The sequence below is a fragment of the Tupaia chinensis genome, unplaced genomic scaffold (genome assembly GCF_000334495.1).
Source record: "Tupaia chinensis unplaced genomic scaffold, TupChi_1.0 Scaffold144276_1, whole genome shotgun sequence".
In the NCBI taxonomy this organism is placed as follows: domain Eukaryota; kingdom Metazoa; phylum Chordata; class Mammalia; order Scandentia; family Tupaiidae; genus Tupaia; species Tupaia belangeri.
In genome coordinates, this window is record NW_006204133.1 from 4169680 (window position 1) to 4185104 (window position 15425).

The following is a 15425-nucleotide window of genomic DNA, read 5'->3' on the forward strand; positions in this document are numbered from 1 at the left end:
ATACTAAGGAACAACTATAATTTTACTTTACCAAACTGTCTCACGACATGAATTAAGCCCATTCACTCTTTCTGTGTCACTAAAGCAACACTTCTTTTTAGTTTTTGTGTTTTTTTTAATTGTCAGGGAGTACGTGCCTTCATCAGAGAGGGAGGGGAAAAGACAGAAAGCTCCCCCAACAGGGCACAGATGCTATGATTCCTTCTCCTCTACTTCCCCATCCTGTTGGGATCTGGGGCATGCACACGTACGCACCTGGCTTGTTTTTCAAACTGCGACTCCAACCATGGTCAACCATATGGAATCTAGCTCCCTTAACCACTAGATTATAGGGCAACCCAAAGCACATAGGATGAGCTGCACTGCTAGAAGAGATGGTTGGACTTGACATAGAACCTAACTGAAACTGCAAGGTTGTCTGTATGAAATGGAAGTGAACATATACACAACTTTAGATGACTTGCAGAAGGTAGTCTTACCAATTTTATTGCTACATCATCAGTATTGCTATTAATAGTTACATTTAGGTGTTATGGCAGATTTGACCAGCTGTGGTGAACAGTTGTTACCATTTTCATTGTCCATAAAATTTGTCAATTTAGTGGTTTCGTGAGTATGCAAGTAATTAAGGATAAATAGTTTCTTTTCATACATTTTAAATATGATTTTTAAAAAAAGCAGTACTTAAAATGACAATGAATTATAGACAAGCTATGCACAGTGAGGCCTATTTAAGTAGAATATCACGAATCCAAGATATACACTAACTTGGGAGTATACCATATTATTCTTTTTGAGTTTAAGAAATTCAAAATAGAGCCAGCCAGTGGCATAGTGTTTGAGACAGCTGGATTTCACATGGCTAACTGCACAGTTCAAGTCCCAGACTTGGCGGCTTGAAAAACACATTGTGTGTGTGTGTGTGTGTGTGTGTGTGTGTGTGTCCAAAATCCTGAAAGAAGGATAGAGGAGAAGGGACTACAACATGGCCATCCTCCTCAGAAGTTGCTTTCTCACTTTCCTTCTCTTTCTTTCTCTCTGGTGAACACATGTACCCTGTAAAAAATTTTTAAAATAATGGGGCCAAGAGGTGGCATGGTGGTTGAAGCACTGGCCCTCCACATGGCTGACCGCAAATGAGTCCCAGATCTAGCGCTTGCTTTCTCATTTTCTCTCTCTTCCCCTCCCTCGCTTTCTATCTCTCGCTCTCTCCCTCTCATGAGATCGCATGGCCTATAGAAAACTTTAAAATAAAAAAAAATTCTTTTTAAAAATTAAAGTTCAAAATAAGTCAAGGTTTTATATATATATATATATATATCTCATATATATATCACCGTACCTGCTGCAGACCATTTATACACATACACATGAGGAGACTTTAAAAAGTCTGTGCAAAGATGGAATGAAAGTGTAAGTTTATTTTGGTGCAAAAACTGAAGTCTCTGTGTACTTTTTCATAACACACATTTTCTATGAACTTTCTGAAGAACCTTCATGAGAGTGTGTGAGCGCACACATTACACGCACAAGGGTACTTCTAAAGTTCAGAGAGAGGAGCCGGAAGGCAGCACAGAGGTAACGCAACACCTTGTGGGGCTCGCCCACATGGACGGTCCTGCGTTTCCGCCCCTCAGGTCTCCCTGGACATGCTGGGCTTGGTTCTGCCACGGAGGATATTCAGCACAGGACGGTGGCTGTAGGTAAGATTCTGGCCAGAAGGCCAGCTGAAACTCCAGCTCTGCCACACAAATTGTGGGACCATGGGCAGGTTACTGTGCACCTTTGTCTCCTTCTCTGTAAAAACGGGCTCTGAAGGTCTAATGAGGAGATAGAGCACGCGGAGCTCGCTACACTTCCTTATGTATAAGAAACACGAAAACACACTGAAGACAGCTGGTCTAGGTGCCCTTCCCAAGAGACACTGCCATTGAAGATCAGAACACCCCGGGGTCCCGGGGCTCCCAACTGTCAGTCTTTTACACTTAAAAACAATTTTTTCAATCCATTTAAAAGAATCCATAATTAGACAAGTTCACTAATTTTTCTTGGTCATGTGGCTTCAGCCAATTATTTCTGAATTTAAATTATTTTACAAAACATACTAATTAAATTACAGATAGCATGACGTACATTTATGCTGAAGTACTTTTGATTTAAGATGTTTATTTAAGGGGCTGGATTCTTGACCTGATGGGTAAGGCAGCTGGGTCCCACATGGCAATTGGGTGGTTCAAGTTCCAGACCTGGCAGCTTGGGAAACACACCAGGTGTGGGTGTATGCATGCCAAAATTACAGGAGGAAGGGATGGATAGTAAAGTGGCCATTCTCCGTGGGGAGTGCTTTCTCGTCTCTCTGTTTCTGTCTCTGACTAGCACACATACCCTCTGCGGGGGCCGGCAGGTGTCGTGGTGCTTAAAGGCACCGGATTCTCACATTGCTGAGCACAGTTCAAGGCCTAAACATGGCATCTTGCTTTTTCCCTTTCCCTCTCTCTCTGGTTAAATTTAAAAATAATAACAAATGGAATTAAACAAACACATATTTCTTTTATAATAATAATAATAAATAACTATGAAGAGGCCATGTTGTTCCCCTGCACAAAGCCCTCAAAAGTTGGCCATCACCTACCAGGAAACGTCCAAGCTCCTTGGTCAGGGTTCCCACTTCACTCCCAGCTTCCCCTCCTGCTACTCCTTAAGGAAGGCCACAGACCTGCTGCCTATTCCTCAGTCCTCTCTACTGTTCACAGTGAGGGATTTCTCGCCTCTTTGCAATCATTTACATTACTGTATCTAGGGCTGGCAGGTGGCATAGTAGGTAAGAGTACTGGACTCCCACATGGCCAACTGCGTTTCCGGTCACAGACCTGGCACCTTGCTAGTTTTCTCTCTCTCTTTCTCTTTCTGTTCCTCTCTGGTCAAATTTAAACAAACAAACAAATAAATAAAGCATTTACATTACTGTCCCCGCCACATTCCCCCTGCCCACAATCTAGCTAACTCTTTTTCAACCTTTAAGACTCAAATCAGATGTCACTTTCTCCAGGAAATATCCCTAAAACGCCACACGGATAGGGTATCCTTTTACATACTCCACAAGATTATTGGCAAGTTAAAAACCCTACTTAGAGGGCCAGCGGGTGGTTAAGGTGTTGGGATCCCACATGGCCAACCATGGTTCAATCCCTAGATCTGGTGGCTTGAAGATCACACTGACGTTTGTGCGTGCAGGCCCGAAATTCTGAGAGGAGAGTGGAGGAAAAGTGATTGTGGTGTAGTCATTACCCCAGGGGGTGATTTCTCACTTCCCCTCTCTCTGGGGAGAGCACTTGCCCTACAGCAAAAAGTAAATCAAAAATTCCACTTGGACTCTTTGAAATAATGTTATAGGTAAAGTATAAACGCATCAAGGGCTAGAAATGGGGTCTAGTCACTTCTATGTCTAGATCAATAAACGGCTGCTCGTCCTAACACAGAAACCTATATATCCAGAGGAAGAAAGATACAAAGAGGAGATCAAAGCCCCTTTTACTGTATCCATACTCTGTTACAGTATTGCATGTAATATTTTTAGGGCTCAAAAACATTACTTTTGTCCTGCCAAGGGATTAGAGTAAGGAAAATAATAGAGAATAACTTATGTAACTAATTACCTACCTAAATATTAGAAACCAAAATACTATACTTCCTTTCAGACAATAAATATTTAATATCCATCCTCGGAATTTAATTCAGCCTTAGAATTTTAATTCAAGTTGTAGAGTAGTAAAGGTGGCTACAGGGTAAATTCACCAGCTTTTCCACCAAAGACTTTTTAAAAACTTATTCATTTCCTCTATGAGTAAGAGAGTCACACATAGAAGCAGAAGGAGAACACCTCTCCCGCCCCAACAGGGGCTTGATGCCATAATCCAGTTTCAAATCATGGGCAACATGAACATAGTGTCCTCAAGGAGGTCCCGGGACCTGAACCCAGAACCTTCTAACCTTCCCATGTGGGTTAGCCTGCAGAGCACTGCCTTTTACCCTGGCACCACCATCTGCCCACTCCCCACCAAAGACTTTTCCCAGATATTCTGCTCGAACTAAAACATTATAAAAATTAAAAAAAAAAATTAAAGAATGTTACCTAAAAGGGTTTAGGTCTCATAAGAAGTTGAACGATGCTCTGGGGAAGGAACTATCTCCAGTGAATGGGACACGAATAGGAGAACCCTTGGGGCCCAGCTGAGCTGCCAGCTTCTGCACGCGGACAGGCCTCAGAGAAGAACCCAGCAGCTCTGTCCTGGGCTCCGAAAGACCCCGGGCAGCAGATGGTCAGTGGGGCTCAGACACGCACAGACTTCACCTTTTCCTCTGCAGCAAGCTCAGACACCACAGGCCAGGCTTCATCCTCAGGAGTCACAGCTGGAGGTACAACTGGGATCCCAGAGCCAGTACCAGGCCGGGGCGTGCACATGGCAACAGGGAGGGCTGCTGCACACGGATGCTCATGGAGGAGTGTGCCCTGGTCCATTCCACTGGTGTGGAGTCTCTTTCCTCCAGATGACAGGCAGCTCAGACACGCTCAGAGTCTCCCCTTGGCCCTCCCTTCAGGTGGATCCACATTTCTGTCACCACTACAGAACAAGAGAGGGGCTCGGCAGGACATTTCAGAAAGCAGATGCACTAGAACATTCGGATCCTGAGGATCCTGGAAAGCCTGATAAGGAACACCTACCTGCCCCATGCTAAGAATCTCCCATGCAGAGGTGAAGGCCTCCGCCCCCAGCAGCACCATCCACCTGAGCAGTCCTGAGACGGCCACCACCAGCGTCCCTGACAAGGAGTACAGCTGGTGGGAAAGAAGTAACAAGGCCTTGCTGACGACGACAACCCGTCTTCACAGTCAAGGCACGGGCCTTGGGCCACAGCTGAGCAAGGCAACTTAAGTTCAGGACTTAGCTGACCATCATCAGTTGCTTTTGTTGTTTCTAAGGACCCCACAGAGCAAACTCTGAGGGTGACAGAGTCCTTTTGTACTCTCCCCCTTTTTTGTGAGAGCTATCGAAATTCCCAACTATCCTATTATAGTATATGTTTCCTGGCCTGTCCTCAGCACACACTGGATGCTGCTGCTCAGAAGGCTGAGGCCACACGGGAGGCCTGGGTTCGATTCCCAGCCCTCCCTAAAAAGCTAGGTGTGGGGGGTCACATACCTCTAGTACCAGCTCCTCGGGAGACTGAGGCAGAAGGATCATGACACAGTAAGACCCTGCCTAAACCACCACACACACACTGGCGGACACACACACCACCACGGAAGAGCATTGCTTGGATGGCATGAGTTCTCATCGGAGCAATAATCAAACTCGCCAAACTGTGGGCCTGACCTACCTCCAGGCTTGCAGGCAAGCTTCCCTCTCTCCTCCCCTGAGTCTGAAGGAAAAGTTAAGTGAGTGGAAAGTGATATTCTGTGTCACAGAAAAAGTTTAAACCCAATTAGGGACCACACGAGGCAGGATGTATAAGGTAGAATCGTGGCCGCTCGGAGCATAAACAAGATCAAGGCCCTGAGCAGCACTTAGCCCTGCAGATGCTCCCAGCAGCTCACAGGTGTCCCAAGGTGGCAAGATGTAAACCTGTCCTACCTCTTCTGCAAATTCAGGCTTCTTTGCCAAATCTGACGTTCTTCCAATTCTGGCTTTCTCCTGCCACTCACAGCCCTCTCATCTACCTCAGGGAACGGAGACGTTCACATGTGTGCATGCACACAGCCCTATTAAGACAAAGTCAGGGTCTAGCAGACGGTGTAACGGTTATGTCGCTGGACTCCCACAGGGAGGCCCAGACCCGGCAGCTCGAAACTCACACCAGGCGTGTGTATGTGCATGCGGGCCCAAAATCCTGAGAGAAAACTGGAGGAGAAGGGATTGCAGCCCGGCCATCCCCCCTGGGGGTGGTGAATTCCTCTCTTCTGTCTCTCTGGTGAGCACACATGCTTTACAGCAAAAATCTCTCTTAAAAAAAAAAAAAAAAAAGAGAGAGATCAAGTCAAAGGCCAGCAGGTGGCATGATGATAAGGCAGCTGGATCCCACACGGCCAACTACACAATTCAAGTCCCAGACCCAGTGGTTTGAAAAACTACACCAGATGCATGTGAGTGTGCAAAATCCCAAGAGGAGAATGGAAGAGAAGGGATAGCAGGGTGCTATCCCTCCCTTCCCCCCATGGGATGCTTCCCTTCTCTCTCTTTCTCTCTCTCTCTCTCAAGACCACGTGCCAATAGCAAAAAAGAAAAAGAAAGAAAAAGTCAACAGATACTTCCCCTCAGTCTCACAGAACATGCAAAGTCAGCTGTGCTGTCATTCCTCTTAGCATCATCCTACGTGCTGTTTTCTAACAAAGTAAGATTAGAAATTAAACAGAGAAATCCCAGCTTCGTTTGAACACCGAAAGGACCCGGTGTCATCTGTGGCAGTGACCAAGGATGAGGATGGCTGGCAGTACTGGGACAGAAGGTCCCAGCTGAGTGTCTGAGCCCTACTGCTCTTCCCCTGGACATCCGAGTTGTGATTCCCCCCAGGATGCTAGGAAAGCTGTGATCTCAGCGGTGGCCATGGGCCAGCATGATATTTCTACAAATGGCTACCTGCAGCCCTCACTGAGGGCCCCCTAAACCTCCACCCCCACTTTCACCCAGCCCCTCCCAAAATGGGAATATCTGGAAGAGAATGGAGACATTGGGACTGAACCGGGGGCATCTCTAGGAGTTACTGAGATGCTCCTCAAATCCAGAAATGTCTGTAAACTTCAAGTTACTCTCAGTCTCACTCCTGCTGCTGCCAAAGGAGCCAGTCCTTGAAGGACTGACAAAACCGAAAAGCTGTAAAAAGTGATTAGCCTATTTATTACAAATTGTATTTACTTAGTTTTTATGTTTATTTCCCACCATATCCCCACTAGGATCCAATTAACCACCCCCTCACTCATCAGAATTGTATTAGAAAGACACAAAAATAAATGCTGCTGCTAAGTGCAACCTTCAGGTTTTATGGAATTGTAATGTTACTATACAAAGCCTCCTCAAAACAGCGAGAAGAAAACAGTATTCTGAAAGAACTTCTTGTCAAATGATTTTTTTATCCAGTGCGTCCTTGTGAAAACTCAGGGTTTTGAGTCTACCGACCAGCACTACTGTTCAGGAGCTGGTCTGAAATGCAGAATCAGGGCCTTATCCTCACCCTGTGATTAGAATCCACATTTGAACAAGATCCCTAGGTTATTTAGATGCACACTGAAGTGTGAGAAGCAGGTCCCTGGGTGAGAGTCAAGCAGACTGACCAATGCACTCAAAACGGCTTCCTATTCTCTGAGTCTCCTCTGCATATATTCAATCGAACACCAAATAAATTTTGAAAATTTAAAACAAAAACAGACAGATTATCTCCCAGAACTGGTGATGAGCCACTATAGTAAAGCCTTTTTCTATCTAAACTGCCAGGCAACCAATTAACATTTCAATGAACATTGACAGAAAATCTGTTCTGTCGCTTCATAACTCAGGTAAACAACGCAGGTATGACAAGAAAAATTTAACTAAGACTAACAGACTCACATTACAGCCCTCTAGGGGATTTTTGAAAACTAATTTCCTGTCCATAAAAAAAGGAAAAATAAAATTATTTTCAGTATCAAGTTAAGCACGTAACTCTAAACTGAGTTGCTGTGTGTGAGTGGTCTCTAAATTACAGTCATTTTTGTTTACCTCCACTAACAGTGAGCCTCCTGGGAAGAAATTATGTGAAGAAGTTTAAGTACCCTCTATGTCTTTCTCCACATGAGAGTAGAGAAACTGCAGAGGGAAAAATACACAAGCGAAAATAATTAATGACTCTACACTCTGATTCCTGCTCCCCTCTACTACGAGCGAGCCTCGGGTTCCGAGGTTGGAAGAGATGGCAGAGGTAACTACTGCCGCTAGTCCACTTCTCAAGAACGGCCTTCCCCTCTGAGACAATGCACATAGCATCCCTGTTAAATCTTACACCCCCTGATCTCAGTGGTGCCCTTGAGCAACCTAGAATAACTATTCCTCTTTTCCAGTGAAAGACCCTCACACACTCAAGAGCCCCGCTCGTGTCCCCAGGGTTAGTTTCCTGAGATTAATCCCACTTCGTTTCTGGGATGGTGTGGTATCCTCTTACCCTGGTCTGACTATGTATTTTGTTTCTCGTGAAACTAAATTACGATGAGTCGGATATAATTTAAGGGGACCCTGGTGCCAAGTGAAGTCATTTGCTGTAAGGGCTGGTAATGTGATACATCCTCAGTGAAACACTCGTGATTATGTAATGGTTAATCCATTTGCATTTGTTCGTACTACAGTCAGAAGTGAGGGTAAGTCTGTCTGTCTGCCTGACTGTGATGCACGACCAAGAGAAAGCACCAAACTCCATTCAAAGATAGGTCCCTGAGGGGTCCCACTGCCAGGGACAGGACTCTGCACCACAGACTGCTGAGCCTGACCCACGGTGGCCTTTCTGTATCCTTTCTCGTTTATGAGAAAGACACATGTTTAAGGAAGCAGAGGGGCTAAAACAACTACGTTTGGCCTTCACGGAGCAATTGACACTTTTATTACTTAACATCACAACCTTATGAGGTAGGCCAGTATAAGTGCTGTCATTTTGTAAGTGATTAAACCAAGACTTAGAATAGGAAATGAGAAAAATTGTGAGCTGCCCAGAGCCAAAACAGAAAGCAAGGTTGGAGCCAGCTGAATTCAGAAACCTCAATTAAATTCTCAGACAAAAGAGAATAGCCAACATTGAAAGTAAGTTTTATGGATTTCACTTTGAAATAAAAAAAGGAAATATTACGTTACCATTAAATGATATTAAAATCATCCTTACTGCCTTGATATTGCCACCAAGGTTTTTTTTCCCCACAAAATAAAGAAAATTTAAACAGGTAAATCTATTCCAGGTTAAAAATCCCATTTACACACACACAAAACTTGCATCTTATATTGAGAGGCTAGTTTTTCTCTGAATTTGTATTTTATCTTAACCTATGTTAAGCCAAAGGGCCTCCTTCGAGTTCCTAATCTGAAGTCCCATTGATTAGGCACACTCTGGAGCACAGAGACATTCTCCCAAAATAGATTTTTAGAATTTTATAACCCTCCCACATTTTCACCAAAGAGAATCTGGAACACAGGAAGGACTCATTTCTCCACATGCAGTACTCGTCAAGACATGTGGTGAAAATCCATCCACATACCCGGGATGTACTCCCCACACCCCGCAAGAACCCCAGCCGAGTTTGAGTCCTCAACTCCTGCCCAAACCGACCAATCTTCCACCCGCTTTCTCCAAAGCAAGCTGATGCCACTTACCAGGGAACCCAGCACTCCACCGTTTCCCAAGGACCCCTTCCAACTTCCCCGCACCTGCCAACCCGGCCCCTTTATATAGTCCACAGGCCCGCCCCCTGGAAACCACTTTTCTTGGAAACATTCCCCTGCACCTGCTAAGGCCCTTTCCTGGGCTGGGGGCGGCTCAGGCGCTTAGCCAATGAGAGCCACTGCAATCAACCAAGCCATCACCTTTGACCAATGAGCGACAGCTGACCAGGACTGCGCTAGACTAATCAGCTCCAGAACACCTGGGGCTCCAGGGCTCTCAGCCCTGGAGTGTTCTGGTGAGCTGCTTGACCCATAAGGCTGACAAAGGAAACATGTAGTTCTAGAAGTGTCTGCTTCACTTGTGCTGGAACAAAGGACCCAGGCACCAGAAGGTCAAGATCAGGCATCTACGTTTTCCGACACTAGGGAGGGCCTGAAAAGCCTAAGGAAACCTGGAGGAAGCCATGGCCTAGCCAGGTCTCCTGGTGGTTGATGGAAGAGAACCAGGAGCGCAGGGGGCAATACTGGGAGCTGTCCTTAGGGAGCCCACGCTGCTTGGGTCTCTGTTGTGTTCTCCTCCCCCTAACAGCAGCACAGCTCCCCCACACTCCACACCAGCTAGTAACTTCACCTCCACAGGACAAGACCCACACTTCACTCCTGCCATGTTTCTATGTGCGGTCTTCCTTCCATGTGGATGCTCCTTTATTGATTCCTTCTGAAATTTTACCTCTCCAGGATCACATTCAAATGCCATCCCACCATGAGTATGTTATCTCTCAACATAACGTGCCACATCCCCTCAAACGGGCGGCCGGATTTCTAGTACAGATATTTATGTGCAAGACTTTTTGTCCTCTAAGTTCCCAGCAGACACGCTCTCTCCTTAGCATCCCATACAGTAGGGCTTTTTAAACCCATAGGTGGAAGGAAGGAGGGGAGAGGAAAATATCAAAATGCATCCTACGTGGCAGGAACAGCTTATTTTAGCACACTCTGGTTTCAGGTGTGTGTGCATGTGCATGGAGGTGGTGGGGTGCGAATGTAAATGTATTTGTTACTGTGGGTCCTGGTCTAGGGACGTCTGGAAGTTGCTGCCCTACAGTACTTACCCAATAGTCAAGCTTAATACCCTGTGGGTTTGTTTAGTTTTTGTTTTGGCTATAGGGTGCAAGTTCCCGCCAGAGACAGACCAAGGGATGGGGGGCAGGGGAGAAATCATCCCCCAGGGGGGATAGCCTGCTATTCTTCTCCATTATCCTCTCGGGATATTTCGGAGCACACATACACGTGCGCTGGGCATGTTTTTCAAGCTGCTGGATCTGGAACTCGAACCATGCAGTTGGCCATGTGGAATCCAGCTGCCTTAACCACTACAGCACCAGTTGGCCCGCATGAATGTTTATTGAGTGGAACAAATTGATGAGTATGAAACAACCCATTTACTACAATTTCAAAGATTCCAATCGGAATGAATACAAAGTATGACACCCATGTGGACAAAAGTGTATGGATTCTGGCTTCTGTGAAACTATGGGGAGAGAGGGAAGGAGTAGGGGAACTATTTCATATTGTATTTCAATAGACTTCCTCCCCAGTAAATAAAATGTGCTTGTATTAAGAAGAGTAAATACAAGTTTGATTACGTTTATTTCAGAAAATGTTTCTTGTTCACTGGAACCATTACAAAGTTCTGCATCTTTAAAATATGTGCTCTAGGTAATTGCACCATGATTCATAAAAGGATCTTTCAGACACCATGAGAGCTTTCGCACAAGTTCTTTCTGTGCCTGAGGTTCCCTGATACCCTCTCAATCTTCCCACCCCCACCATCTGTAAAAACCCCATTCATCTTCCAAGGCTTAGTTCAAAGGTCACCTTTCCACAAAAATCTTTTTTTAACTAAATTTTTCCTCTTTCTCTCATCCACCACCCACCCAGGCGCCAATTCAGTCTCTCTTTTGAATCAGCAGGGTCAAAAACTTCCTTTTTCACTTGCGTACTTGTTTTATTTCCCCGACTAGACAACGATATGCACAGCCTCTGCTACTCCCCTCTGGATCCCCTACAGCAATCAGCACAAGGTCGTGGACTCAAGAGAAGATCAATAAATATTTGTTAAGTGAATAAATGAAAGCAACAGTTAGCCTGTTTAAAAGGATGGTCATTACTGTAAAGGCCCTGAGGAATGGCTTGTATGTCTAACTGCTGACCAGGGAGAGGTGGACCAGTCAAGGAAGAGCAGAAGGAGCAGAGGGAGAGGAGAGGAGGCTGAGGAAAGCAGGGGGAGGCTGAGGAGAGGTGCTGTTCCTCTGTACGTCTGCCCCCCACACACTTACTGAATGCCCATTTCCTCAAGATTCAGCTCCACAGTGACGCTGCAGAGCTGGCGACAGAATGAGCACCTTCACCGTGTTCCTAGTTCTCCACACACACATCAAACTAAAAATGAGAAGTAGGGTTAGAGGTGGAAAGCACAGTAACCTTTCCAACCTTAAGATACACCTGAGGGGGGGAACCAGCAGTTAGCGTAATGGCTGTGTCGCTGGACTCCCACGTAGTCGACCGCGATTCATGTCCCGGACCCATGTGGCTTAAAACTCACACCGGGCGTGTGTGCGTGCGTGCCCAAGATCCCGAGAGGAGAATGGAGGAGAAGGGATTGCGGCGTGACCATCCCCCCTGGGGGGTGATTTCTCGCTTTCTGTCTCTATGTCTCTCTCTGTCTGTCTGGCGAGTGCACGCGTCCTACAGTGAAAATCTCTAAAAAAAAAAAAAAAAAAAGATACACCTGAGGGGCCCCCCGGTGGTGTGGTGGTTAAGGCAGCTGGACTCCCACATGGCTGATCACGATTCAAGTCCCTTGCTCTCTCACTTTCCTTCTCTCTGTCTCTCTCTGGTCTACTTCAAAAAAACTAAAACAAAATTACGACAATGAAGAAAATGAAATAAAATAATTCTTAAAAAAACAAAAAGAAAAAGAAGGAAAGTTGAAATAGCCATCTGGATAATTCAGGCTCAAAAGGCCCACCTCAAAAAAAAAAGTAAAGATAGTTCTGAGCAGGAGAAGGGTGTGCAAGGCAAAGGAGGTGGCCCCTGAGTCATCTATTGATTGTCTATATTGATTATATTCCATCGTACTATGCTTTTCCCTTCATGCTGTCTTTAGACCGCTCTGTCCTCAAATGACATTCATTAATAGAATCTGTGACCACTAGAATGAGCTAGCTCAGGTTCAAAGCCAGTCACAACTAATAAACAGTAACTTGTTTTATTGGCACATATCTTTCACTGATTAGAAAAAAATTGTGAGGGATTAAAATAAGATTCTCTTTGCCATTCTCTTCATTTTTTATGCTAAAGGAAGATGTTTTCAATGGTCTTTATTTAAAATTTATATCGGTTTTCTAAGTTAATGCACAATCAATAGGTATAATTTCATACATCATGGTATTCCTTTTCACATTTTCAATTTCAGACCAATACCATTTAGGGCTCTCACCTTCTCTCTCTGATAGTTTACCAGAATCTCAATTTCCAATCCATCATGGTCTTGCTTTGTATCTTAATTTCAGAGCAACCCTCATAAACTGGGAGAGATCAGTAGTACCTTACAAAATGCACTGGACTTGAAGTCAGAAAACTGGGCTTTTATGCCAATTCTTGGTTTGAATAAGGCTCCTCCACTTCAAAATGTAAGACCCTGGGCAGACTACTTGAGCTTCCCAACCCTCAGTTTCCTCATCTGTTAAGATGGGACTAATCATGATAGATGCTTGCTTTGTAAGGTTCTGGTGAAGATTAAGAGCTAAAACACGCCACATACAGAGAAAAGTGTGTGGTACAGAATGTTCAGTAAATGCAAATTTTAAAAAGTCTGCTGTCGTTTGCTTTATGGTCTCAGTAAAGCTTTCATTTCCTCATCTATAAAATGGGGCTACCACCATGTACCACTTCCAGGATTGTTACGAGATTCAAATAAGAAAACAATGAATATGAAAATATTAGCTACACAGAAGTACTCAAATGTCAATTACTCTGGGTCACCTACAAGTATAAAAGAAACCATAAGCTTAAGAACATAAATAACCCATAAAATTGAGCAAGAAAATACCATCTGAAAATTCACCCGTAATGGAGAAAATGTCTGACCAGGTTAGAAGTACCTGCTTGAGGAGTTTGGTTTATCTTTAACTTATCAGAACCATAAGTTTTGTAAAATGCAAATGCAACATCTGGAAAACAAGAAACACTACCTCAGTCAGGCCAAACTGCCCTGCTACATTGTAATTAAGAAAGCCTGCAAGATCTCAAAAGCTAAAAATTGAGGTATTGATTAAAATCTGGTTGCATGCACTGTAACTTTTGAAAAAGATACCTAATATTTTCTCCTTAACAAAAAAATAAATGTACTGTAGCTAATATGAACTTCAAGTCAATACAACTGAATACTTAATTCTGTGACAGTTTTCCAGGTAACTCAGCTGGGAAATGATACAAAGGGAGAGAGAGCTCAGGCCTCTGGCTGCAAGAGCCCACAAATTACAGCTATGAATCTGAAAATGTGACTTATAAAAGTCATGAGAGAGTTCAATTTGAGTCATCAAGCAGACCAAGTACATAAAAATATGCCAAAACAATTAAGTTCTTCCCTTTGACTGAAAAAACAAACTGCCTTATAAAAGCCAAACTCATTTTTAAAGTATAGTTGCTATCAGGAAATCTATTGAACTTGTGCCAGAAATCAACATTTCTAGATGTAAACCTATAAAATAATAGGTATCTGTAAATGAAAGGCTGAAATAACCCCAGGAGCAGCAACACAGTAATTAGCAACTTTTATAGAGTAATAACATGTTTCATATTCTTTCTACACTGGCTCTTTGAAGTTTCCAGCGTAATATATAAAAGTTTTATGACATGAGGGCCCATCCTCGTGTGTTTTATTGGCGCCAACACAACACAGAGCAAACTGTACTTCTTCACAGCAGATCTTTGCTAAGAAACTGCAGGAGAATTCGCTAGCTTTGTGTGCAGGTTACGTCCTTACACCTGTCCAGGAAAGTAAAAGTCACTAGAAGCCTCATCACCACAAATACACACATACCCACATATCATCGATAGGAGACATAAATCATAAGGCAGTTTGGCTTTAAAACGGTACATTGCATATTCATGTGCACACCACTTGCAGTTCTAGACACATGTGAACTCTTTACTGAATTAAAAAAAAAAAAAGCTCCGTTCTACAATAAGCGATTACCAGAGGCAGAACAGAGTGCAGTTAATATGCTTGCTCCAGCAGATGTTCATCCCCGTAAATATTAAACATAACACAAGTTCCTCCAGGAATATGCAAGCAGTAATTTTACCACCTGAAAAGGGCTGGTTGGAAACATTTAAGAGATAGCCTGGTGGGGGGAGGAGAAGAAGGGGGACCGAAGAGGGATGCTTAAGCAGCCAATGGGATTTTTAAGACACCCGCAGATCCTAACCCAGCCAATGGGATTTTTAAGACACCCGCAACTGGAATGAAACTGCTTCCAGCGGCTATTTACCTACAGCAGCTCCGCAATGTGAGAAGCCGGAGATAAGAGAACCCGAGGGCTCGCCAGGCTGCGAGCCGTGAGCGTGGATCAGAGGGACGCGCGGGCCACTGGGGTGGGGTGCGGAGGGGAAGGGGTTGGAGTACAACTGTGGCGAGGTGTGAAGCCAGGGCCCAGAAGGATCCTGAACCTCGAGGAAACGAGCGACCCTGGGCCCAGGCCTCTGGAATCGCGCACGGAGGAACACTCGCCGCCTGCCCTGACGTGCACTTTCTCATCTCGGGTGGGAGTGGGTGGGAGCCACAGGAAGGCTGAGGCCGCACAGACCGCGCAGGCAGGGAGGCGGCTGGAGCATCCTCTAAGGGCACTTGGCAGCAGCACCAGCTCTAGGGGGTCGCGGGCGTGAACCCGAGGCTCGTGGCGAAGAGGGAGGGGTGCATCCGATCGAAGGGGGGTGAGCGGCTAGGGGACCGGCGGGTGGATCCCG